Source organism: Pelophylax lessonae, assembly GCF_965119305.1.
Source record: "Pelophylax lessonae genome assembly, chromosome: 4".
In the NCBI taxonomy this organism is placed as follows: Eukaryota; Metazoa; Chordata; class Amphibia; order Anura; family Ranidae; genus Pelophylax; species Pelophylax lessonae.
The window spans coordinates 152,353,437-152,377,951 of record NC_138771.1 but is presented as its reverse complement, the minus strand read 5'-3'; positions in this window follow the sequence as shown (position 1 = coordinate 152,377,951).

Below are 24,515 nucleotides of genomic sequence, written 5' to 3'. Positions count from 1 at the left end.
GCACATATGTGAGGTGTATGGGCGTAAAAATACTACTCTCTTTGCCACCGCACATATGCGTTACATGTGCAGGAAGAGGTTAAAAATAAAAAGCCTGTGCAAGCCTTTAAAAATGCCTATAATGTAAAATCCAGCATGTATTCTACATTTTTTCCTATTGTCAAACAGAACAAGTTTGAAGACACCTCAAGAAGCAACAGATGGAGGCCCTGTGTACCTAAATCCAGCTATCTACTTACATTTAGAAATAAGACGGGAGGGTAGTAATCAGTTTCCACCCAGTTCCTATTTATTATTCAGCGTTAGGATCAATCCGTTTCTTTCTCCTGCTTTTTCTGTCTATTTCACATCTTACACAGCTTCAGTTATGACATACAAGAAGACAAAGGCCGAGCTGTTGCCAGAAAGACTGATTGCTACTAACACACAGTCTGTTTTTTCTTTTTTTTTTTTTTTTTTTGACGGAATCATTGCATGGACACTTACAGTGTCTTAAAGTATTCATACCCCCTTGAAATTTTCCACATTTTGTCATGTTTCAACCAAAACCGTAAATGTATTTTAATGGGATTTTATGTGATATAGACCAACACAAAGAGGCACATCATTTTGAAATGGAAGGAAAATGATAAACGGGTTTCAACATTTTTTTTTACAAATATGTGAAGTGTGGAATACATTTGTGTTCAGCCTCCCTGAGTCAATACCTTGTAGAACCATCTTTCACTGCAATTACAGCTGAAAGTCTTTTTGGGTATGTCTCTACTAGCTTTGCACACCTAGAGAGAGAAATTTTTGCCCATTCTTTGCAAAATAGCTCAAGCTCTGTCACATTGGATGGAGAGCATCTGTGAACAGCAATTTTCAATTTTTGCCAAAGATTCTCAATTGGATTTAGGTCTGGAATTTGACTGGGCTATTCTAATACATGAATATGCTTTGATCTAAACCATTCCATTGTAGCTCTGGCTGTATGTTTAACAAACAGAATGGTAGTTTATTAAATAAAGCAGCATGATACAAGTACACAAATGACAGAGTGTGAGATGATAACCATAAACATACTGATACGGGTATGGTGCAACCAAGGACACATTAAGTGCGTAGAGATAGGAGCATCATACATAAAGAATAAAAAAGTGCAGGTGCCAGTACAATCCCATATAAGAACCCACTTCGATCTGGTAGTTCAGGTCAACAAGACAAATGGAGCAATCCACCCCTCACCTCGTCCAGGCAGCCAAACTATCAAATTTCTTCGGGCATTTCCTATTTATATAGGTTTAACTTGAGTACATCGGCAGTACAGCATTGATTGAGTTTTCCCAGGAAACCAACAATGGGGGGGGGGGGGGGTGGTAGCATTCCACTTACATAAGATTGCTTTCTTAGCACAGTAGAGCAGGTACGATAGTAAGAGTTTGGTGCAGTGAGTCCTCTAATCATCCTGTATACACAAAAGCACCAGTTCAGGAGAGACGGTTGTAGACAGGCATTCATTTCCTTTAAAGACCTTCGTCCAGAACTATGTCACCCGAGGACATTTATGGCAAACCTTGGCACCCCAGCTGTTTTGGAACTACATTTCCCATTATGCTCAACTACACAGCAGAGTGCATGAGCATCATGGGAAATGTAGTTCCAACACATCTGGGGTGCCAAGGTTCGCCCTCACTGCCCTAGGACAACTCCAGAACATGGAAGTAGGTCCCAGTATTAATGCACACAGACAGGGTCCTGTTGTGGATTAAGTCTGTACAATCTCTGGGGGGTGTAATACACCCTCTGAAGGAACCAAGTTTAAATGAGCTTGTCTCTGGAGGAAATGACCAATTTAGAACTATTCTCAAAGCAATCTTTCCTATTCAAGGATTACCTTCCATGCCTCCCATAACCTCCACATTTTCGGGGAATCATGACTTAGCAGTGCAAGGTAGAGTGAGGAAAGGGGCTTGGACAGAGATTCCTGCTCTAAAAGCTCCTCAATGGAATCAATGGCCAGCATGGGGGGTTGTGAGAATGGGGCGCGGGCCATATGAAACAGCTGAAGGTAGTGAAACTACATCCACCTGGGCAGCCAAAATTTACTGGAGAGGTTCCTGAAAAACAGCAACCTGCCTGTGGGCATAATATCCCATAGCATTTAATGTCAAATCTCACCCATAATTGTGGGTCAGGGATTTATGTGAAATGTACAAGGTTAGGATTGCCCCACAACGGTTGATAAGGGAACCATTGCCCTGGTTTCTGAAAACACTCCCTAGCAGACATCCACACCCTGAGTGTTTTCCTGGTCGGATGCGGAAGGTCAGTATACGCTTTAAGGCCGCTATACACCGCAAGTAAGCAGCCTCCAGGCACACCGCTGCATCGGTTCGAGACTGGCTGTATGTTCTACTGCGGGAAAGTGAACCCACATTCTCCCCACATTCTCAAGTCTTCTCAAGACTCTAACTGGTTTTCTTCTAAGATTGCCCTGTATTTGGCTCCATCTGTCTTCCCTTCATCACTGACCAGCTTCCCTCTCCCCGCTGAAGAAAATCATTCCCACAACATGATGCTGCCACCACCATGTTTCATGGTGGGGATGGTTTGTTCAGGGTGATGTGCAGTGTTAGTGTTCTGCTACACATAGCGTTTTGCTTTAAAGCCCCGTACACACACGCAGATCGTCGTCATACAAATGTTCGTCTTTTCTCCACAAGAATTTTGTCTGCAGACTTCAGCTGACTGCAGAAGTGATGTCATGTAATGGTTAACTTTCCCTGTGTTTTTTATTTTCTGAGCATGCCCAGTCTTGCAAATCTGCGGTCTGTCGGCCGAATTCTGTACTGACAGGCGAACAATCGTCCGTTCTGATGTCCGCAGACAAAAATTTTCATGTTTGCAAGAAAGACTTTTGTCCGCGGATTGTGCGCAGACAGCTGTCGGAGGCACCATACTAACACGCGTACAATCGGCAGATCTTTCGTCCGCCGACGTTTGTATGCCGACGATCGGTACGTGTGTACGGGCCTTTAGAACAAAAAGTTACATTTTGGTCTCATCTGACCAGAGCACCTTCTTCCACATGTTTGCGGTGTTCCCCACGTGGCTTCTCGCAAACAGCAAACGGGACTTCTTATGGCTTTCTTTCAACAATGGCTTTGTTCTTGCCACTCTTCCATAGAGAGCAGATTTGTGGAGTGCACAACTAATAGTTGTCCTGTGAACAAATTCTCCCACCTGAGCTGTGGATCTCTGCAGCTCCTCCAGAGTTACCATGGGCCTCTTGGCTTCTTCTCTAATAATACTCTCCTTGCCTGGCCTGTCAGTTTAGGTGGACAGCCATGTCCTGGTAGGTTTGCAGTTGTGCCATAGTCTTTCCATTTTCAGATGATGGATTGTTCAGTGCTCCGTGAGATGTATTCCTGACCTGTCTGGGGTGTTCCTTGGCCTTCATTATGCCGTTTGTTCACTTAAGGCCCGTACACACACGCAGATCGTCGTCATACAAACGTCGGCGGACGAAAGATCTGCCGATTGTATGCGTGTTAGTATGGTGCCTCCGACAGATGTCTGCACACAATCTGCGGACAAGAGTCTTTCTTGCAAACATGAAAATTTTTGTCTGCAGACACCAGAACGGACAATTGTTTGCCTGTCAGTACAGAAATCAGCCGACAGACCGCAGATTTGCAAGACTGGGCATGCTCAGAAAATAAAAAACACAGGGAAAGTTAACCATTACATGACATCACTTCTGCAGTCAGCTGAAGTCTGCGGACAAAATTCTTGTGCTGTCCTTGTGCTGTCTTTGCACTTTTCAACAGACACCGACATCCCGGGGAGAAAAGACGAACATTTGTATGACGACGATCTGCGTGTGTGTATGGGGCTTAAGGGTCTCTAACAAACCTCTGAGGGCTTCACAGAACGGCTGTTTTTTTATACTAAGATTTAATTACACTCTATTTATTAATAAGGTGACTTCTGAAGGCAGTTGGTTCCACTAGAGGGAGCGCGCAGGGAGCCTGTCACTGTGAGGCCGTTTAAAGACGGCCTCCCAGAAATTAGAGCCCGCGCTGTAGTCGTCTTTCCGCTATAGCGCGGGCGGGAGGTGGTTAAGGAATACACAGCTGACCGAGACCAAGAAAGTTTACAAGTGGCCAAGCTTTTGAAACAGACCATGAAAGATTCTCTTTCTGAACTGGCTGCCATGATGCCTGCTCAGGCAATACCTCAGGACCCGCAGGCAATGGATATTGATCCATAGGTGCCAGGCCCCTCTATGGCCAGCATGCTAATTGCCCCTTCAGGGCACATGGCCAGAACCCCTTCTCAGGAAAAAGAGGAGATTGAGGAGGAGTGGAAGAAGACGGAAAATACGTTTTCACTCGCAAAGTTTGGGAAACGTTACCCTCTAATTCCAGCTGATTCAGAGCCCCTGGATTCGATGCCAGTGGTGGATGCAGCAGTGACCCCACTAGTAAAGAATGTTACTCTTCCTATGGAAGATTCAGCATCCTTTAAAGATCCTTTAGAGAGGTGTATGGATCTGGATCTCAAAAGGAGCTATCTAGCTTCAGGTGCAGCATCAGTGTCCACAGCAATAAAAGCCTGGACAGAAAACATAAGAGTCGGCTATCAGATGAGATGTGCCAAAGCAAGACATCATAAAGGCACTGGACGAGCTGAATATGTCGGCCGATTTAGTCGGAGAAGCAGCAATTAACACCATTCGCTGCTCAGCCAGAGCAATTCAGTCATGGCCAAAAGGGCCTTATGGCTAAAGCCGCGGGCAGCGGATATTGCTTCAAAACAGAACTGGTGCAGGATTCCCTTTGATGAGAAGGCACTGTTTGAAGATTGCTTTGTCCAATCACTCCCCAGAGTGACTGGTGGCAAGTCAGGCTCACTTCCACAAGAAAGACGGGCCAGGAGATCCAGAAACTTCTCTTCTAGATTTCAACAATCCAGGTCAAGAAATTTCAGAAAGTCTCGCCAAAATAGAGATGGCCGGAAAACCTGGAGGGGATACCCAGTCTTCCTTTCTGGGGAAAAGAAATGTAAACCTTTCTCCGCCCCCCAGGATAAAACAAAATCCTTTTGACATAGGGCAGGCCCAAACACTCCTGGTGGGAGCCAGGCTCAAACATTTTGTGCCAGTTTGGGCAAACAGATGCCAGAACCCTTGGGTCCTATCTACAATAAAACACGGACACTACTAGACTTTCTCTCCTCAGCCTCCTCAAGATTACTTCAAGAGGACAGAGATCCCAACATCACTACAAAAAGCGGAAGTTCTTCTGCAGTTTATAACGTCTCTCCAAGTACAGAGCGCAGTGGTTCCAGTGCCCCCTTCGGAGCAATAAACAGATTTTTTCTCCACTTCTATTCCTCGTTCAAAAGAAAACTGGGGGATGGAGACCAGTAATAGACCCGAGAAAGCTGAATCGACATATCGATCTAAAAAGTTGCAAAATGAAATCTCTGCAGATGATAATCCAAGCAGTACAACCAAAGGATTGGTTACTCTCAATAGATCTTCAGGATGCCTATCTGCACATTCCAATTCTTCTGTCCTTTCAGAGATAAATGAGGTTTGCAGTGGGGCATCTACATCTTCAGTTTCAGTGCCTTCCATTCGGCCTATGCACTTCTCCTCTGGTCTTCACGAAGGTCCTGGTCTCTACCATAGCCCTTCTCAGGGAAAAGGGCCTACGTGTATATCATTACCTGGACGATATCCTCTTGCTCGCGGACAGTCAGAGTCACCTTCTTGCACAGAGGGACATCTTGTTACAGTCTTTGACCCAGGCAGGGTGGTTATTAAACTATCAGAAGAGCCATCTCATGCCTACCCAGCAGATGATCTATCTTGGAGCATTATTCAACACCAGTCAAGGTACAGTGTCATTACCCATACAGAAGGCGAAGATCATCATTCAGAGAGTTTCCAAGATTTTGCGCAACCCCCGCCTGGCAGCTTCTCTCTGTTTGAGCCTCATGGGTTCAATGTCAGCATGCATTCTGATGGTGCCATGGTCACGTTGGCATCTGAGGTACTTTCAGACCGGCTTCCTAAAACAGTGGAAGAAACAACGTCTCTCACAGCCCATCCTCTTAACACCATGCATGCGCAGAAGTCTTCATTGGTGGATGAAGCTTCAGAACCTCTCCAAACGGCGATAGTTGGGTTCCCTCTCCTGGACCACAATTACTTCAGATGCCAGCGGAAAAGGGTGGGGAGCCCATTGTGAGGAAATCGAGCTCCAGGGAAGATGGTCCTTTCAAGCCGAGAGCCTAGTCTCGAACATCCTGGAGTTGATAGGAGCATTCCTAGCCTTAAGCTCTCTAGCTCCCCCTATCAGAGGTAAGAGAGTCCTTCTACGACTGAACAGGGCAGCAGTCTCCTATATTCAAAAACAGGGCGGGACTCGCAGCAAGTCGCTTCTGTCAGAAGTAGAACCGATCATGCTCTGGGCAGAGAGGAATCTCCTAGACCTAAGAGCAGTGTATCTCCCGGACACGCTAAACAATCAAGCGGACATTCTCTCCAGATCTTGTCTGGACAAAAACGAATGGGCCCTGCATACACACGTATTTCACCAGATCTCCAATCACTGTAAATATCCTCAGGTGGATCTGTTCGCTACACCACGGAACACCAAGCTTCCCAGATTTATCTCCCGTTTCCACACCCCCAGGTGGAAACAGTGGACGCTCTGACATGCACCTGGGACTTCGACACAGGGTATGCCTTCCCACCTCGCCCTCTTATTCTAAAATTCTTCCTGAGGCTCCTGAAGGAACTCATCCTGGCAATTCTCCCTTATTGGCCCAAGAGACCTTGGTTTCCACTAGCCATGCGGCTGTCTGTGAGCACACCTCTGACACTTCCCCTGTTCCCTCAACTTCTACAGCAGGGCAGAGTCTCTCATCCAAACCCACACAGACTGGATCTACGGGTGTGGAAATTGAGTGTTGGAGATTTGAAGCTTAGGCTGTTCCCCGGAAGTCATTTTGACTTTCCTTCAAACAAGGAAACCATCCACAAACTCCGTCTACTCAAGAGTCTGGGAAAAGTTCCAAACCTTTGCGGCTGGAAAAAATTTTTGATCAATTCTCACCTTCAGTCTTCAATATTTTGAGGTTCCTACAGACCGGACTTGGCCTAGATCTCAGTTCATTAAAGGTCCAGGTGGCCGCATTATCAGCGGAAACAAATTCAAGATGGGTGGTCAACCCTCTTGTAACTACATTCCTTAGAGGGGTGTTAAAGTCACGCCCTTCCGGTCAGACCCACCTTTCCAAAATGGGACCTAACTCTAATCCTGGAAGCCTTGGCGGAACATCCTTTTGCTCCTATGGAACAAATATAAATTTGGAACTTATCCTTAAAAATGGCCTTTCTTCTAACCATTCCATCTGGCAGGAGGATATCGGACTTGCAAGCCCTGGGAATCAGAGAGGATCACGTTTCTTTCCAGACAGTGGAGTGGAACTGCGACCTATTCAAGGTTTCACCCCTAAAGTCGCTACCGCAAGTCACCTCAGGGACCCATGGGCCTTGCCAGTTTTTTCCCCAGTCAGAAATAGACCCAAGCTTGGACATAGCAAAAGTCCTCAAGAAGTATCTCAAGGCTACAGAAACATTTAGAACATCTAACAGGCTGTTCTTTATCCCATGGGGAAAAAACAGAGGGAATGAAGCCTCTAGCAGGACTCTCACATCCTGGATTGTCAAACTAATATGCAAAATGTACAGGGCTAAAGACTTGGTTCCTCCGGAGCAGGTGAAGGTTCATTCAACGAGAAGGTTCATTCAACGAGATCAATTTCTGCCTCATGGGCAGCCAGAGCGAACGTCTCCCTGGATACCATCTGCAGGGCTGCCACATGGTCGTCTCAGCACACATTTATAAAACATTATACCATGGCCATACATCCTCAACTACTGATATTGTCAGAATCCTGCTATATGCCTAAGTTGCCTGTTGGTGGCATTGTGCTTCCATGGCTGGTGATGACCTGTATTTCCTATATTCACCACTGGGTGTCTCTGAGCAGTCAGCAGAATTGTGCTGTTGGTTTGCTGCTTTTTTACACTTGTTTATTATAATACACAGTATTTCACCACCATTTCTTTCACTTTTTCACAACACACCCTAATGCGTGCTGGTGTACATGGTGTAAGGACAGAGAGGTGCAATGTTAACAAAATAACACTCAGCTCTATGCATTGCAGTGCATTGCTTAAAAACTGCAGCATATCTGCATTGTTATGTAACCTGCTGTAACCCACCTCAACTCTGCGTCATGGGGTTGGGGTGAACAGGCTACACAGAAAGCAACATTTTTTGCATTGATCTTCATAGATCAACACAGTGCAACTAACGTGGTATGAATGAACCTTTCTCTGGGCTCCAGAGTTCCTCTGTGCAGATTACTGGTCTGAATAAGAAGCCCCCCCAACTGCCCACCTAAAACAGATCAATGGGACTGTACACATGCGGCATCCATAATGCTTTGCGTTGTGGCCTCAGCAAATTGAATGCAGCTTGTTGAGTTGACAGGTGGCACAGCCACTTTCAAACTCACTCATTTAAGTCAGTTGTACTGTGCCGCAATTGCAAGTCTAATGTTTGGCTCGTTAGTTGCATTCAAAACTGCCGTTTGCCAAAGAGGAAAAAAAAAAGGAATTCAGGAGGAAGCAGGATTGCCTAGGAGCTGGCCTCTGAAAAGCGATCCACCACAAATCACTTTTCATAGACATCTCTAGTGTGAACTTAGCCTTAATTCCCCATGCAAAGGGGAAAAAAAGCGATAGAGCACCACCCCAGGCTATGGTCAAGTCTTATTTATCATATTGTATGAAGAAAAACGTTTTGGCTTACAACAATCAGTACTACACTAGAAGACAGAGCATAATCAATTAAGTTTTTTTTCTTTTGCCTAATTACTAAACATGGCCTATGCTGCTGTGAAGTCTGGAAAAAATATTTAAATTCATAACCACCTTTGCAAACAAGTGCAAAAACAGCAACTAAAGCCCCGTACACACGTAGCGATCGTCTGCCGAACGATCGGCCGTCTTTTGTCCAGGGCTGTCGTGTCTGTTGAAAACTGCAAAAGACTGCACACGAATTTTGTCAGCCAACAACAGCCGACTGCAGAAGTGATGTCATGTGATGGTTAACTTTCCTTGTCTTTTTTCTTTTCTGAGCATGCCCAGTCTTGCTATTCTGCTGTCTGTCGGCCGAAATCTGTACTGACTGGCGAACAATCGGCCATTCTGGTGACGGCCAACAAATATTTTAAAGTCTGCATGACAGATTCTGTTCGGCCGAAAATGCGCTGTCGGCTGTCGGAAGCATCATACTAAAGCCCCGTACACATGTACCGATTGTCGGCCGTAAATTTTCGGCCGCCGACCGATCGGCCGATTGTAGGCTTGTTAGTATGATGCTGCCGACAGCGCATTTTCGGCCGAACAGAATCGGGTGTGCAGGCATTAAAATTTTTGTTGGCCAACACCAGAACGGCCGATTGTTCGCCAGTCAGTACAGATTTCGGCCGACAGCAAATTAGCAAGACTGGGCATGCTCAGAAAAGAAAAAAGACAAGGAAAGTTAACCATCACATGACATCACTTCTGCAGTCGGCTGTTGTTGGCCGACAAAATTCGTGTGCAGTCTTTTGCAGTTTTCAACAGACACGACAGCCCTGGACAAAAGACGGCCGAACGTTCGGCCGACGATCAGTAGTGTACGGGGCTTAACAAGCCTACAATCGGCCGAATATTTACGGCCGACAATCGGTACGTGTGTACGGGGCTTTAGTTAAAAGCTAAGTCCATGGTTATATATATCTTTAGGGTGTAACATGGTTGTTTACAACATACCCAAAACTGCCCCCCCCCCCCCCATCCTTACCTGAATCTTGGGGAGCTTCCTGCTGCAGCATTTTGTCTTTACCTGAATTTAGTGTTGCTGGGTGGACTCTGCCTGAATAGCCATGGCATCCAGTTCTGGCACATTCAAATTCCTACAACATCACACCTATTTGTAATCTGTGCATTTTGTAAAAACACAATGATCGTTAGATCAATGTTGCTGCATTTACTACTTTTTTGCAAAAAGTGGGGTAAGCCTTCCCCATCACACCAGCAGATCGATCGAGTCCACCTGTCCGTTATTCAGGTGCACCTGATCAGACCACCTATTGCTCTCTATGGAGCGGCGGATGTCAGCAGACGTGTCCGCTAACACCCACCGGCATCTAATCCGACTAAAAACAGATGGATGGGGATCGTCTGGACCAGAGCGGAGAAGACCTGATGAAGATTTTTAATAAACTTTTCAAAACGTCTGCTGTCATTATTTACATACACTGCCTTTTACGGGGTGAATGGGTAGGGGTACAATGTACCCCTACCCATTCACATAGGGAGGGGATCCGGGATCTGGGGGGGCTCCCTTGTTAAAGGGGGCTTCCAGATTCTGATAAGCCCCCTGCCCGCAGACCCCCACAACCACCGGGCAGGGTTGTTGGGAAGAGGCCCTTGTCCTCATCAACATGGGGGCAAGGTGCTTTGGGGTGGGGGGGTGCAGAGCCCCCCCTGCCCCTAAGCACCCAACCCCCCCATGTTTAGGGCGTGTGGCCTGGTATGGCCCGGGGGGGGGGCGCTCGCTCGTCCCCTCCCCTTTCCTGGCCTGCCAGGCTGCATGCTCGGATAAGGGTCTCGTATGGATCTTGGGGGGGCCCCACACTGTTTTTTCGGCGTGGGGCTACCCTCAAAATTCATACCAGACCCGAAGTGTTGGTCTGCTGATCAGACTTCAAAGAAGGCCTTGACTGATCTACCTTTTCAAGGAGATCGCCTGTTTGGGGCTACCATGGATGACATTATCAAAGGTCTCAAATGGGGTAAGAGTACCTCTCTCCCGCAGGCTAACAACGGTAAGGATCCACGTCCCAGACTGGGTCCCTCCTTTTCAGCTCACAAAGTTTTTTTTCTCCCTCAGGGTCAGTCGATAAGGCAAAGCCCTTCAAGACTCCCTCGGGTGGGTCTAAGCGGCCCTGGTCTGGCAAACACAAATCTAGTTTCTCCAGACCTGAGGACAAGGCCCCTTCAGCCTGAAGGTGCGCCCTCACCCGTATCTGAGGTGGGGGGACGTCTTTGCCTGTTTCCAGACCTGTGGCTCTCCTGGATACCAGACAAATGGGTTCAAGAGGTCATACGGTCTGGTTACAAGATCGAGTTTCAATCCATCCTGCCCGCGAGGTCTTTCCTTTCAACGTGCGACTGTCCCCGGATTGCTTGCAGGCTTTCTTTGGGTCCAGGACCTGGTACAACAGGGAGTAATAGTTTTGGTTCCGTGTGCGGAAAGTTTTCAGGGCTTTTATTCAAACCTGTTTACGGTGCCCAGGAACGAGGGCAAGGGGCGTCCAATCCTGGACCTGAAGGCACTGAATTGCTTTGTGCGAGTTCAAAAATTCAAGATGGAATCAGTTCGCACAGTGGTGGCTTCCCTACAGCAGGGGGATTTCCTTGCCTCCATAGACATCAAAGATGCCTACCTTCACGTCCCAATATGTGCAGGTCACCAACGTTTTCTCAGTTTTGCCGTGGGAGAGGATCACTATCAGTTTGTGGCGTTACCCTTTGGTGTCGCCTCTGCTCCTCGGGACTTCACAAAAGGTGTTGGCTCGAGTCCTGGCGCTGTTGTGACAGTGGGGGATATCAGTCCTGGGTTACCTGAACTATCTGCTTTTCCATGCGGAGTCTCCCTCGGTGCTGGTGACAAATTTGGAGTTCACCATGAGGACTTTGGAGGAGTTTTGGTGGATTCTGAACCATCAGAAGTCGTCCCTGGTTCCTTCAATGAGACTGGACTATCTGGGCCTGATGCTGGACTCGTCCTCTGCCAGGGTATTTCTTCCTCCGGAAAAACTCCAGCCTGCGGTTCAGCTTTTGCTGTCCAGCAAATGGTTGTCCCTTCGGACCTGTTTGAGAGTTCTGGGACTGATAGTGTCGTCCTACGAGGCAGTCCCCTTCGCTCAATTCCACACGAGGATCCTCCGGAAGGAAATCCTTCTCAAATGGAACAAGAATCCAACTTCCCTGGACAATCAGATCCAGCTGAGCCAGGTGACCAGGGGGTCCCTGATTTGGTGGCTTTGGTCCCTAATGCTCAAGCAAGGGAAATCCTTCCTCCCTGTATATTGGACAATTGTCACCACGGATGTCAGTCTGTCCGGATGGGGAGGGGTTCTCGGCGTGTTTTCTGCTCAAGGAGCCTGGTCTATGGAAGAATTTAGGTTACCGATCAAAGTTCTGGAGCGGAGAGCGTCAGGCTTTGCCTAGTCCACTGAACCGAGCACCTGCAGGGTTTTCCAGGTTGCATTCAATCAGACAATGCTACGGCCATGGCTTATGTAAATCACCAAGGGGGCACCAAAAGTGTCCTTGTGGCCTTGGAGGTGGCAGGCATCCTTCGATGGGTGGAGCGCTTTGTTCCAGCTCTCTCTGCTGTTCACATTCTAGGAGTGGAAAATTGGCAGGCGGATTACCTCAGTCGACAGACCTTGGATGCAGGGGACTGGTCTCTCCATCTGTAGGTGTTCCAGCAGTTGTGCATTCGTTGTGGCATTCCAAATGTAGATCTGTTGGCGTATCGGATCAACAGGAAAATGCAGAGGTTTGTGGCCCGCTCCCGGGACCCTCTTGCGGACGCCGCAGATGCGCTGGTGGCCCCGTGGGGGTCAGTATCAGCTGATGTATGCCTTTTCTCCTCTCAAGTTGCTGCCAAGACTTCTTCACAGGGTTGAGGTGGAAGGGACTGGCCACTTCACAGGGTCATTCTTGTGGCTCCGGACTGGCCACGCCAAGCTTGGTACGCTGACCTGGTCAGGCTAGTCACGGACGCTCCTTGGAGACTTCTTCTCAGGGAGAATCTACTGTCTCAGGGGCCAATCTTCCATCCTGCTTTACGGTCGCTGGCTTTGACGGCTTGGCTGTTGAAAGCCAGGTGCTGAAGGACAGGGGGTTGTCTGCTTCAGTGATTTCCACTTTGCTAAAAGAGAGGAAAGCAACTTCTAGGAAGATCTATCATTGTAGGTGGAAAGCGTATATATTGCCTGGTGTGAGTCTCTTGGGGCTCCCCCTCGCTCTTACTCTGTGGCTCGGATCTTGGCCTTCCTGCAACGGGGAGTTGATCAAAGGTTGGCCTTGAGTACTATTAAGGGTCAGGTCTCCGCCTTGGCAATTTTCTTCCAAAGGCCATTGGCTACCCATTCCTTGGTGCGTAACTTTATCCAGGGGGTCCGACACTTCGTACCTCCGGTGCGACCTCCGTTGCCACCTTGGGACTTTAATTTGGTGATGTCGGTTCTCCAGAAGCCTCGTTTTGAAAGTATTAGGGAGATTCCCCCGCTTACCTTATCCCAGAAGGTGGCCTTCCTGGTGTCTATTACTTCTGCGTGCAGGGTGTCAGAAATGGCAGCATTGTCCTGTCGTTCTCCCTATCTTGGTGGTTCACAGGGATAAAGTGGTACTTCGTCCGGATCCATCCTTCCTTCCGAAGGTGGTTTTTTCATTTGAATGAGGACATCGCGTTACCCTCTTTGTGTCCTAAGCCGAAACATCCTAAGGAATTTGCACTGCATACTCTGGATGTGGTTCGGGTAATCAGGGTGTACTTGGCGACTACTGAGTCTTTTCGGAAGTCAGATTCGCTCTTTGTACTCACGGATGGCCCTAAGAAAGGGCTGCCTGCGTCTGCTGTGACTATTTCCAGATGGATCAGACAGACGGTGGTGCAGGATTATTCAATTAAGGATCAGGCTCCACCTTTCCCTGTTACTAAAAGAGAAACGAGAAGTTGGGACTTTAAATGGAGCACAGAAAAATGTGCCCCTATCCCTTATAACTTGAATATAGGAAAGGATTGGGACTTTAAATGAGGTGGAAACCAGAACGCTGGGAAATATGAGCAATGGAAACATTTTATTGCTAGACACCAACAATTAATAAAGTACAACATATGAAATGTCAATTCATGTATAGTCAACACAATTAAAACACTTGGGTCAGTCTGATATATTTGCAGGTACACCAATTATATGTATCAGGGACTGATGCCACACAGTCCATAATTATTCCATTGTTGCCATATTTTAGATAGTTTGCAGGGTACAACATGACAATGAATGCTGAATCATCAACTTGCTGCAGCAGTCATGGACCTAGTTTGTATAGTGTATATAAAAATACACAAGAATACAGTAAACGTACAAAAGGTAAGTAAGCATTAAAAAATGATTGGGTAATGATGGAGTACTGTATGGTTGAAAAATGTATGACATCCTTGTAGCTTGACGCGTTTCGTGATTTAATACCACTCTTCAGGAGCAGATGCCAAAAACTCTGTAAAAAAGTATAAATGTTCCAATAATCTATTGGTTGACTAAAATCGCATATATTTAAGTTAAAGGGAGGAAATTGTTGTCCAACCCTATTGTTACTTACAAAATGACTGTCATTGACAATGTGCGGTCCTGTGGACACAGGGCATCGCATGTGCCTCCCCGGGAGCTGTGGTGGTAATCCCTGCAGTCTTGCAAAATGCACCACACATATCCCCATATAAGAACGAATTGCGATGATGAAAGAAAGTAAGTGGTCACTGTTGCTGTGAAAAAGCAAAAAACTGTTCTGAGTGTCTGAAAAATAATTGGTGTGCCTGCACATATATCAAACTGACCCAAATGTTTTGATTGTGTTGACTATACATGAATTGACATTTCATATGTTGTACTATGTTAATTGTTGGTGTCTAGCAATAAAATGTTTCCATTGCTCACATTTCCCAGCGTTCTGGTTTCCACCTCATTTAAAGTCCCAATCCTTTCCTGTATTCAACTCCTTTCCCTGTTAAGGCGCATTCTACTCGGGCGCTTAGCGCTTCCTGGGCTTTTTGCCATCAGGCATCTCTGCTTCAGGTTTGCAAGGCGGCTACCTGGTCGTCTGTTCATACCTTCACAAAATTTTATAAGGTGGATGTGCTGGCATCTCTGCAGATGCCTATTTTGGCTGCAAAGTTTTGCAGGCTGCTGTTTTAAGGGGGTTTCTTAGTCTCCCTTGAGGGTGTTTAATGTTTTTTTCAGGTGGGTCTCATCTTGTTGTTCTGATGAGTCCTATGTTGCCTGGTTGGTTATGTTGAGCCTTGGGGACTTATTTTTCTGCTGTTCCCATCCCTCATTTTATGGCCCTGCTTTGGGATGTCCCTACTGATATGAAGATCAGAGACTGCGTCCGTCAATGAACGATAGAGAAAATTGGATTTTTGTCTTACCGTAAAATCCTTTTCTCTGGAGATCATTGACAGACGCAGTATCCGCCCCTCTATTTTGAGTTGGGTTGGTATTATTTTCTCTAACACTGCTTTGATACAAAACTGACATCCTATAGCAGGAAAAGATAGGATATACCCCCTGGGACTGCCCATAGGTGTAGCCAGAACTTTTTTCTGCCTATTGTCCCACTCCTGTAGGGGGCAGCATAACCCTACTGATCTGAAGATCAGAGACTGCGTCCGTCAATGAACTCCAGAGAAAAGGATTTTACAGTAAGACGAAAATCCAATTTTTCGGAACTCTCAGACAAATATAGGACAACATAGGACTCATCAGAACAACAAGATGAGACCCACCTGAAAAAAACATTAAACACCCTCAAGGGAGACTAAGAAGCCCCCTTAAAACAGCAGCCTGCAAAACTTTGCAGCCAAAATAGGCATCTGCAGAGATGCCAGCACATCCACCTTATAAAATTTTGTGAAGGTGTGAACAGACGATCAGGTAGCCGCCTTGCAAACCTGAAGCACAGATGCCTGATGGCGAAAAGACCAGGAAGCACTAAGCCTGTAAATTCAATTGAATAGAAGCAGAGAGGAGAATACTGCAGATAAACAGGTACAACATATGTAGGAGAATTTGTTTCAACTCTGTGTATCACCTGGGGATAGTCCCTTCACTTGGTATATGTAATGGTTTTACAACCACTTTAAATCGATGGGTTTAGTTCTGCTTTAAGAAGGGTCTTGAAGTAGATGTCAGTATTTGTAGATGTGTGTTGATGTTGACTGAAGTAGAAGTGTTCCATCCATCAGAAAATGTGAAATTAAAATAAGAATTACCTGTATTTAAACCAACCTTTTTCTTACATTCTCCAACTGTCATTTTCCAGAAAAGGAAAAGTGAATCTGGCAGTTATAGTATAGGGCAGTTATTTTAAAAGCTTTAATAATTTTTAGCGCAAATGTTTTATTTATGAAAGTTGAACTTTAGTCAAAAAATTAAGTCCTGCTGGATCACTTCAGAGTAGCCCCTTTTGCAGGTATAGCTACAGTATGTAAAACATTATAAATAAGCGCCTATACTGTTTAAAACCCAGTAAGACACTATCTCACCCTGCTCTGCACATGCTCAGTTGTTCACCATTTTTAGGCACTGCTGAGTTTGTAGAGGTCGATACCCTTAAAACTGAATTAAACCCTACTATCCCTTACAGCCAAGGAAGCTACTTCTGTTTGATCTGCAACTGCCATGGTGTTGCACTTGTGATTGACACCAGCCATTTAATGGTTTGAGAGTTTGGTTGAGGAAACAAGCAAATGTGACAGTTAGCATTCCCAGCATTCCAGGAATGTAACAGTTTTTTGAAACTGTTAAATCGATGGGTTTAGTTCTGCTTTATGATTTACTGCTGTTCAGGGGGTCTGGGCTTCAGCAAAATGGCAGCCTCCAGCAAAAAGGAACAGGAGCAATTCACAGCACACTAATTTTGATAGCATAATTATTAATGTGAGATGTATGTTCCTAGCTAAAGAACATTCTTTTTTTTTTAATCAAGTAATGCGTAAAGTTCCGCTTTAATGTTTAAAAACCATCCACAGCCACCAATAAAATTCAGGATTTTAAAATTTAACTGAAACAGAATGATCTGATTAAAGCGGAACAAATTCTGGACTTTGAATGGCTGTAGAGAAGAGAAAACAAACAGGTACAACATATGTATGAGGCTTTGTTTTATCTCTGTGTGTCACCTGAGGCCAGTCACTTCACTGGATAGCTTCATTTTAAATTAAGAACCTGAAAGTGGTTGTAAATGCAAAAAGGTTTTCTACTTTAATGCATTCTCTGCATTAAAGTAAAAAACTTTATAATAGCAACTCCCCCTCCCTAAACACTTACCTGAGTCCATTTTTGATCCAACACTGCCCCGTATACAGAAGCTCTTCTCCCCTCTCTCACAGGCTTGGCTGAGGGCAGCAGAAGTCATTGGCTCCTGCTGCTGTCTATCAAATGCTGTAAGCAGGGGGTGGGGCTGAGCTGCGCTATGTGTGTCTATGGACACACAGCCTGGCTTAGGATCAAGCCCGCACGTGTGCCCCTATAGGAGGGGGCACACTTATAGGAGGTTCAGGGCCGTTTTGTGCAAAACCAGAGCGGCCATATGCAATAACCATATGCACACTGTTGATATGAACAGTGAGAGGGACACCCAGCCCCCGCCAACCCTGACCAGCTGTGTTGTTTGCAGACTCAAACTATAGTTGCTTTTTCTCTATGTGTGCATATAGTTATTGATACTGTGAATCAGAGAGTTATCGCTTGGAGTACCTGGAAGGAGTTACGATGGAGGGTTTTTTTGTTATGCCAGTCAGGACCGCTGTGTAATCGGGAGGTCATAACCTTCTCTTTTATAGCCTTTTTCTTTTTAGAAATTGGACCATGGCTCACTGGGAGATATGAAGATCTTGATCATCTTCTGGCCTTTTAGAGATCTCCACTGGGATGTGGACTTCATTTTGGCACTCTTATAATAAATGCACGGTTGGGATTTTTCTTAGTCACCTTTTGATGTATTCACGTCTTTGCACATTTAATGATTTGTGGTATTCTTATCCACTTTTTATGGTTTACACAAGCATTGACTGTTGCATTAAGATTATACATGCGTTATGACATACTGTACATATGATGGAACGTTTGACTGTTTATATATCACATTTAGATTTTATATGTTTTTATTTATTTTAATGTTTGATTCACATACAAGATATATATTAAGAGACTTAGTGCTGCGCTTTTGTTTTATAAAGTCCTACAATCCCTTTAAACTTGCTCATTAAATCCCTATCGTCTTCATAAAATGCATGCCACCCTTTCCTCGGAGTGCTGGAGGTGTGACCAGGACCTAGGTGACTTCCTTCACATTTTCAGGACTTGCTTGGATCTTGCCACATACTGGTTGCAGGTAATTTCAGTGATTAATATTTTACAGATCTCCATTGACCCATCTCCCAGACTTTGCCTTTTGGGTCTGGTGGATGACTTGGTGCCTGACTTGGTGCCTAGGGTGGCTGAACGCACTCTCTTGGGTCTGCTATTGTTTTTCGCTAGGAAAAATATTACGCTACACTGGAAGCAGCGGGCTCCTCCCACGCTCTCCCAGTGGAAGAAACTGGCAAATTCTGTGATACCTCTTTACAGGGATACTTATCTTCACAGAGGTTGCCCCAAGAAACATGATAGCGTTTGGGCCGGGTGGCTGGCAGACTCCTCTAAAGCTGCGATTGATTAGAACCTGGCCCCTCCCCCTGCCCTGGATCCACAGTTCCGGGAACATGCAGTAATTTGGTCTTGATGCCTTTTGCCTTACAGCTACTTTTTTGGCGCTTTTCCACTGCATGGAACCGAACGGTTCGGCTCGCTTTTGTGCATTTCCACTGCTGGTACCGCATGGTACTGTGTAGGAACGGTTCGGTTCGGTACGGTACGGCAGCGCTTTTCCACTGCATGGAACCGAACGGTACGGCTCTCAAAAACAGTACCACCTCGATTGTGGTTCCAAGAGGTACCATACCCGGTACCATATCCCACAATCCTTTGCATGCAGTCACTACTAGCCACTGATTGGTCAGAGAATCCCACCCACCCCGTTTTTATCCCACCCACTTAAACTTTAGTACTACTTTAGTGGAAAAGCAAACCATACCGTACTGAACCATTCCAACACCGTACCATGCGGTACCAGCAGTGGAAAAGCAAACCGGGCCAAGCAGGGCCAAGTAGAGCCAAGTAGAGCCGAGCCCGTACTTGCAGTGGAAAAGTGACATTTTTGCAGTCCTAGATCTTTTATGCCTTGTTTTGTTGGCAGTTTGCCGTATGATGGTTTCCTTGACCCCTGTGTGGGGTTGTATGGGTTTTGTTGTATGGGTTTAAAACAAATAAAAAGATTTTGAAAAAAAAAAAAAACTTGCTCATTCAAGTTAATGTGGCTGCATCGCAACTGCAAGCCAAATGCTTGGCTCATGGTTGTGGTGCATTAATCCCCCAAAAAAACAGACAGATATTCAGGAGGTGGTAGGCTGGCCTCCAAAATTGCTTGACAGAGGGTACTTAGCCACACTCTGAAAAGCCATCTACTGCACATTGCTTTTAGAGAATGGGCTATTGTGAACATAGCCTAAGGCCAGCCATAAATTGTTCGACTCTCGGCCCGGTTAAGCAGGAACTGCCGGAGATTCAAACCATGTACAGTATGGGCAGGCTGAATGTACCAAGTTAATCAATTGATCAACTTGGGTACAACCAGCCTGTTGGATTTTGCATGCAATTATCGCTAGCAGCTAGTATAGCTGCTAGCAATAATCACTGACTTCTCTTGGCGGGGGGGGGGTGGCTTCTCCTGACAGGAGAAAACAAGGGCTCATGGGAGGGATTCCTCTGTCAACACTGTCTGTTGCAGGAAAGAAATTCCCTCTGTGCATGGCCTGCTTAAGAAGGCTATTTAAAATGGACAGTGGATATCTCGGTTTACTCCACATTGTACCATTTTACAAGTTATAAATAAAATGCAGGCCATGAAACAGAGCCAGCGTCCTATGGAGTGGTTCTCTGCTTGAGTTGGGCTTCACTTGCTTGGGGTCCCGAAGTACTAAGTACCTCATGCACATTGGGTGTCTGTCCCCTGTGCCCCAGATTCCAACATTTTCATGCAGGTGGAAGACACAGGTGCACCATCCAGCCTTGCTGCCATCAGCCTGTAAAAGTCTGAGAAAGCTGTTAGATGCTGTACAGAGTAGTACCAGCATTTAGGGCCATTTGCGTCCAAGGATGAATGCTCCAAATTCAAACTTCTTGTGTTTCAGGCATTCACCTCTGGGTGCATTCAACCTTAAACATTAAAAAGGGACTTTACCCTAAAATGAAAGTTCCCATTTAACACTTCCTTCCACCTTCCTCTTCCAATTTTGGAGGTTTATTTTTTAAGGGCTGGAGCAGGTACCTAGTTTTAGCAGGTACCCACTCGGCCGCCTAGGCAATCTAAGTGGAAGTTCTCCACCCCTAAACACAACCTTCATGTCCCAGGAGGCTGCAAGACCATTCATACACAGTAGGAAGCCAGCTGTAAAGCCACAGATGTCACAGCCATCTTCCCTTAGTAAACATGCTGGTGCCAGGGACCCGAAGACTAGCAAAGAACCAGTCCAGGTGAGGACAGCACCGGATCCCTGGACAGGTAAGGTTTACAAGTGTGTCATAATTTTTTATTTTTCTTAAAGCAGCAGTATGGCTGTGGTAGTCATACTGCTGCTTTAAAAAAAAATGGGCCTCTTATTGTTTTGGGGGTCCAAAAGCCCCTAAGAAACAGAAAAATGCAAGCATGCTATATGTCATACAAAGAAAAGATGACATTTGGCTTTCCTTACTTCTGTTCAGGCAGTAAATGGTAGTATGTGATCGGAAAGACCACGAGGGATTATTCTACAGACGCTGATGTTCACATTAATATCCCCATACACGACTTGAATTTTGGCAGGCTCCTTCCTAAAAAGCTAAAATATAAACCGGCCATGTGTGGCCTGCAAGCACCACCTGGCTCAACGAAAGTAAATTTAAAAATTGACTGAACTGTGTAGAAAATTATCGGCTAAATCAGATGCCTCAATACAATGGCTGGACTATAATTTAGATGGTTGAATACAATAGCTGGCAGTGGAGATCCTTTCATCTGCACTTTTGGCATGGATGGGGGAATCAATTGATTTTCTCTTGTTGAGCCTTTGAACCAAACCTCAGAAAATCAAACCATGGTGGCTTAACTCATTTGACTGTGCCATGGCTTGTATGACTACAACTAATTATTCTGTCTGTCAGATGTCCTGAGGATCTCCCTTGTATATTAATCAAATTTTTGCGAAATATCATGCAAAGTGTTTTTTTCCCTTTGTATTCTGTGAATCTAGAATTCTTTTTAAACTCCACATGGCCCGTGACTCTAACAAGGTCCCTTCGGTGATCTACAGCCAGATCACGATCTATGGGTTGGCTACCAGCTTTAAAATGTATCTAAACTCAAAAACAAAAATGTGAAGCCTATTAACCACTTAAGCCCCGGAGGATTTTCCTGCTAAAAGACCAGGGGGTATTTTGCGATTCGGCACTGCGTGACTTTAACGGACAATTGCGCGGTCGTGCGACGCTGTACCTAAACGAATTTGGCGTCCTTTTTTTCCCACAAACAGGGCTTTCTTTTGGTGGTATTTGATCACCTGTGCGATTTTTTGATCACGCGCTATAAACAAAAAAAGCGACAATTTTGCAAAAATAGCAATATTTTTCACATTTTTTTATATGAAATTCCCCCCAAAAAAAATTTAAAAATCAAAATTTTTTAACATTTTCGGCCAATTTGTTTTATCCTACCTATGTTTGGTAAAAAAAAATCGTAAAAAGCGTATTTTTATTGGTTTGCGCAAAAGTTATCGCGTTTACTAACAAAGGGAAAGATTTTAGTTTTTTTTTTTTAACGCGTAATGGCGGCGATCTGCGGTTTTTTTTTGCGGTACTGCGACATTGTGGCGGACAGATCGGACCCTTGACTGACATTTTTGGGGTTACCAGTGACATTTCTACAGTAATCAGTGCTATACATATGCACTGTTACTGTAAAAATACACTGGTAGTGAAGGGATTAACTTTATTTGGGAGGGAGGGGCTGTGTGTGTCCCTAGGGGCGTGCTTTCTACTGTGATTGGCTGTGGCTTGAGCTGTAAGGACACTGATCAACGGATCTACATAGTAGATCCGTGTGATCAGTGTCTTTACAGCGAGGAGAATGACAGGTGGCTTGTTTACACAAGCTGCCTGACATTCTCCCTCTCCCCCGACGATCGCCAAATGACCGGCGGACATCGGGTCCGCTGGTCACACGCGCGGGGGGGGGGGTCCGTGACCGCGCGGGCACGCGCTCGCTCCCCAGACCCTCCCAGGCTAGTGACGTTATTTACGTCACTCTGCCTGGCAGGGGCTGACCGCCGCAGTAAATCTACTTGTGGCGGTCGGCAGGCGGTTAAAACCCCAACACACTAATTTTATATTTTGCAGCTTAGAGGGGTTGATTTACTGCACTTTTGCAAGTTCTGTTACACTCTGCCAGTGCAGTTGTTCCAGAGCTTTGTAAATAAGCTAAAGTTTCACTTTACAAAGAATACCCAATTATATGCGAGGAAAATAAAAAAAAAAAACATTTTTGCTTGCACTTGATTGGATGATGGAAATCAGCAGAGCTCCCCCTCAAAAGTACACAGTCTATTCAACCCCATAGGTCCTTAGATGTGGTGGCTGCATTCGTTTTACATTTTTAGTCTTTTTTCCTTTTTTTCACCTAGTAATCTTGCAAATACCATGCTTCCTGGTTCTTCATGTCTATACTTTTTGCCCATTGTATCGAATAGCAAAGTCATAGTTGTTACACAGGCTGAACTCTAACCACTAAAAAATATTTCCATTATATTGTGGATTGATGGTACCTGTAGTTTACAGAAAAAAATATTTTCTAGTGGTTATAAAGGCAAAAGTTTTTTTTTTCACCTTAAAACGGTTGTATCCCCCCCAAAAAAAAACAAAAGAAGAAAAAAAAAAACCATGCCGGACAATGGCATAATGTGCTAGTATGCATCGCATACTAGCACATTATGAAATACTTCCCTTAGAACAAAGCCCCCATAAGATCACCCAGACACCGCTGAGGGAGCTGACATGTTCCCTCTGCGTCTCTTCTGGGTTCGGCGGATCTGGCACTGTGAGTGGCCGGAGCCGCGATAACGTCACTCCCGCGCATGCTCACAGAAGTTCACTTTCTGGCAAGGAGCCGGCAAGGAGCTCTGAAGGTCCGGCAAGACACTCTGGACCTTCAGAGCACATGCGCCGCTTGTGTCAGCGGCTGCATGCAGGGTGAGATATTAATGTTACCTTTAGGTAAGCCTTATTATAGTATACTACCGCTTTAGCGTATTCTCTGCATTAAGGTAAAAAAAAAAAACACTTTCAAAAGTTGCTCCTCCCGCCGCCCCTTAAACCCTTCTTGATCCATTGCTGTGCCCGTCTGCAGCATCTCTTCTCTTCTCTCCATGGAGACTCAGAAGCAGTGGAAGCAACTGGCTTTTGCTGCTGTCAGTCAAATCCTGCGAGGAAGAAGGTGGGGATGGGGGGGGGGGGGGCAAACTGTGCTACGTGTGTCTATGGATGCACAAAGCCCAGTTTGGGATTGAGCCTGCATGAGTGCCCACGTTGCAAGTGGCTTGCTATGGGGGAACTCGGAGAAAAGGAGGAGCCAAGATCACCGGCAGGGGACACCAAAAGAGGAGGTTCGGGGTTTCTCTGTGCAAAGCCATTGCACAGAACAGGTATGCAGAACATATTTAAGAAAAAAAGAAGAAGCTTTACAACTACTTTCAGGATGTTTCTGCTTTCTTTCAAGCTCACAGAAAGCAACAAAATGCATTTCTGACTTAGTGCTGTATCACATTTGTGCGATGCGGGAACGCTGCGAATATGCAGCGTGATCCCGCATCGCATCTGCACCTCTGGCAGTTCACACTGCCATATGCGATACGCAGGGGGTGTCAATTAAAAGTTAACGACACCCCCAGTTGCGATCGCATATCGCAGTGCGATCTGCAAGTTCGCACAGAATCGGATCGCACTAGTGGGAACCGCTATGCAATCTGATTCTGCTGCGGACCAAAAAAAAGCCTCATGTGCGAGTTTATTGCGGATGCGGTGCGAATTCAGCTATACAAAGTGTATGGCTGAAATTCGCACCGCATATGAGATCGTATGTAATTTAGGAGCAGTGCGCTCCGAATTACATGCGATCTCCGCAATCGCACAAATGTGAATCGGGGCTAAATCAACAGGTATTTTCTGTATTTGCTTAAAAAAAAAAGTTTCTTAGCCAAAAAAAAAAAAAAGAAAGAAAAATAATGCAATCACCACAGCTAAGGACAGGTTAGCTGCAAAATAAGGTATATCATTTTTATATTTAGATTTAGATAGACTTTAAGGGTATACAGCCACATGTTTTCAGTGAAAGACAAACATATTAAAAAGGTTTGTGAATGTGACTTTATCCTGGAACTGACACCAGGCAGTATGCTGTAAGAGCTTCACTCCAA